The following is a 3,554-nucleotide window of genomic DNA, read 5'->3' on the forward strand; positions in this document are numbered from 1 at the left end:
GACAACAGAGCTGCTTCATGGAAGAACAACCTCAGCTTAGCCTGTTAGCCTTCGTGCTATATAGCCTTAACAAACAAGCTAACCTGTTGTCCTCCATCCATATTTTCAGTTCCAGGCTGAGTCATTTCTACCTTCTCCTCTCTGTCAACGCTCTCTGGTTTCATTTAAAAGAGTCAATCATCAGATATTGTCCAAGATTAACCTTCAGGGTGGATATAGCTCGCTAGCAGCCTCGCACGGAGGACCTTTCCACGTCATCATTTACCCAAAATGCTTTGTGTGCAAATAAAATGGCTCCGTCCGTGTTAAAATGTATTTTTAAAAATGTACAAAACTAAACAGCCTACAGTATTTTCAAAGTCTTTATTTTACAGTTAAAATATATGTTTATCAAATAAAGTCTAATGTCTAATCAGGGATCCCTTTAATTTTATTAAAGTCTGACTGAATCAGTTTGCATCCAAGGCTCAGAGTTCATAAACACAGCAGGTAAAAGAACATCAGTACTCACTGAAACTAACACTTTTTTTTATTTGTCTAGTTCCACATTATTCAAAAACAAGGACGGACTCAGTTTGGATTCAGAGCTGAAAAAAAGGATGATGATTTATTATGAACATTCCTGCATCGCAGCCATAAATCCACCTCACAGGAATATTMTGAAAAAGGGTAAGCCACAGTGCCTGAGTGATTTTTGGTGAAACAAAGCAATGTTAGTTTTACAATAGGAAAAAATTTATGGATCCCGAGAAGCTGCAGGGTTGTTTTCAACAGTCAGTGGAAGAATCAGATCAGATGTGTTTTGGAGATCAAAGCATCTTTAGGTTGAGCATCAGAGGAAACAGGTCCAGGAGAGAAACTCAAACATCTCTGTCTCTCTCCAGTAAGAATCATCAGTTCCTACAGGAGAACCCAAGGTCACACAGCATTTAGAATCTCTCCAGCAAATACTGGGTTTGCCTCAGAATCTCCGTTCAGTGGAACGTGCCTGGAAAATATCTGGAGGGAAGGGCAAAGTCGGCATCCTCAACCACTGCAGCTCACTTCTTACACCAGGAAGTCACAATTACAGCAAACTAAAGACCCTGATGAAAGAAAACCAAGAACTAGTTGAAGCCTCCACCAGTGATTAGTTGGCAAGTGAAGATAGAGCCCCAGGTGTGACGATTGTAATGGGATTTATTGTATAAATGCACTAAAAAACTAAAAGCACTCGGAGAGTGCAAACCTCTGCCAAGTCCAATTTCCCCAATCCTGTAACAGAGCTAATGCACAAAAGCAGAGAAGGAAACACATTTGCCGAATAAGTTGTGCCGTAGTGAACATTTAAGCAGGCAGTATGCACGGGATTTCTTCCCGGTGGAGTCCAATGTGAAAAAAAAGGAAAAAAGTCCGACTCGTCACTCGACGTTATTGTTGAAAGCTTTCGCATCGGTGCTACGTGATTCAAAAAAGCAGAGTTTTCATCGTGCATGTAATCACACAGACACACACGTGTCTTCCTATCTTTGTGAGGACCACACACAGCGGTCACAACCATGCTCTGCGCATTCTTTTTTCCCCAAAGTTTGGCGAGAGGTGGATAGAGGGGCGCACAAGTAGCTCTCGACTTGACCTGGCCTCATTTAAATAATAATAAAAATKAACAAAGAAACAAACAAACAACCTCCGAGACTGAAGTCCACCATGTCACTCCTCTTCCTCACTCTTCATCGATCTGTGTACAAGCCTACCGACAATGTGGTGTGTTTGAGGAAATGGGAAAAATAGGTTTCATGGTGCAGTCACGCACTTCGTGGTCACAAAACGTTCTGTAAATGTGCACCAAATGCGTAAAAATGTGCACATTATGACAAGAATTATTCATCATTACATCTGGTTTTAACATTACTTTTATAAAGTTTGAAGTCCAAACACTGAAAGCTGTCACTGTTTTTTTACAGAAGCCCCGTGAAAGCATCACAGCTTTGCTGATCTGAGAGGATTAAAAAAAATTAAAAATTCCTGTAGCCGCAACGTGATCCGGAACATCACCAAAATTTAATGGTGTGCTACTTGTGCCAGTACCCACATGTATTGTAAATGTCATGACAATCTGTACTCAAGTTTTTGAGTAATGTTGTTCACAGACAGACGGACAAACAGAGAGACAGACAGGCATACGCGATCGAAAACATTACCTCGCCGTTGGCAGAGGTAATAAAAAGATGTATGTTTTTTATTAACATTAAAGAGGTCATATAAATGTGTTATTGAAAATATACTTGTCAAATATTTTTTGTGTTTGAAGCCATGTTCTTATGAGTATTTCTGTTTGTTTTTTTTTTCCAGCTGTTAATGGTGCTCATTTCCCCCCAAATAAGTGCCAAATTGGTTGCTTTCCTCTCAGCTGGTCCCACTCCTTCAACCCATCACCCCCTCACCAGTCAGAACATCTTTGAAATACTTGATCTCCTGTTTGAAAACCGAGCTCCTCGTGTTGCTCCATCAGCAGGCTTTCTGTGAACTTAGACTTCAGTAGCTCAATAAAACACAGCCTTTATTGGCTTTTACCAACTCTATGCCTCCACAGAGAGCTGGTTAGGCTCCATTTAGAGCTTTTTAACTACATTATAGTCATGACTGTGGCTCAACCCACTAATTGGGTTTCACATCGTGAATGACCTGCAGTCACTTTCAGGCCTTTATGTAGTGACAAACAAAGGGGATTTTGATTCTGTGAATTGTTTATCACCCACCACTGAATGCTTTCTGAGCAAAATGTCTCATGAAACACCAAATAGATTTTAACGAAACTTTTAAAACTCATTCAACGGATCTACAACTGAATACATTTTGCATTTAGAGCAATTCAATATGACAACTCTTTAGAAAGCACAAAAGGTAAATTTTACAGATGTTGAGTTAAAATGTGGCATACTGTATAGCTGAGAGTCATTCTCAACACATTCCACAACATCTTTGCCTAAAATGCTGGCACTAACTGGAGGAGTCAGCCCTGTTTGTTTGTTTGTTAGCGAGTTATGAATCACTATGTATTTTTCTAAACTTTCAGAGAATATGTATTGGCTGTGCATCTACAACTGATTAACTTTGAAAGTCAATAATTTTTAATTATTCAAGATGACAACCACAAAACAACTGTACCTCTGAGTGTAAAAATAGCTCAGTCATTCACACATTCCTAGTCAGGGCCGGCCCATGTGTAGGCAGTATAGGCAAATGCTTAGAGTGCCGTCTAATGCAGTCTGTGATGCTGTCATGGGGAGGACATCGACAGCATCACAGACTGCATTACGGACTACATCAATTACTTCTGTCTTTTTTACTCAGAACTGACAGTTTTACAGACATCTGAGAAACTTAAAACAGCTAGACTAGTGCATTCTAAATTTAAAGATTAACTTACCCCAAAATTAACTTTTTTTGGCTGATAAACTGCCCAGAATGTGTCTAAAATGCAGGATAGTACTGGTTCTGTGCTAATTTWGATGTTTTTGTGCGTATTTGTTCAAATCTATAATATTTGGTCTAAAAATGTGTTTTTGCTGCTC

At 39.5% G+C, this 3,554-nt stretch overlaps 1 long non-coding RNA gene across 1 annotated transcript; it reads left to right on the forward strand.

The window, feature by feature from the left end:
• Nucleotides 1-2,154: 2,154 nt before the first annotated feature.
• Nucleotides 2,155-3,404, forward strand: LOC106530907 (uncharacterized). The gene is made up of 2 exons (XR_001311844.1): nt 2,155-2,196; nt 2,332-3,404. It is a non-coding gene; the product is annotated as an uncharacterized LOC106530907 (long non-coding RNA).
• The last annotated feature ends 150 nt before the right edge of the window (nt 3,405-3,554 follow it).

The sequence above is a fragment of the Austrofundulus limnaeus genome, unplaced genomic scaffold, assembly GCF_001266775.1.
Source record: "Austrofundulus limnaeus strain Quisiro unplaced genomic scaffold, Austrofundulus_limnaeus-1.0 Scaffold575, whole genome shotgun sequence".
In the NCBI taxonomy this organism is placed as follows: domain Eukaryota; kingdom Metazoa; phylum Chordata; class Actinopteri; order Cyprinodontiformes; family Rivulidae; genus Austrofundulus; species Austrofundulus limnaeus.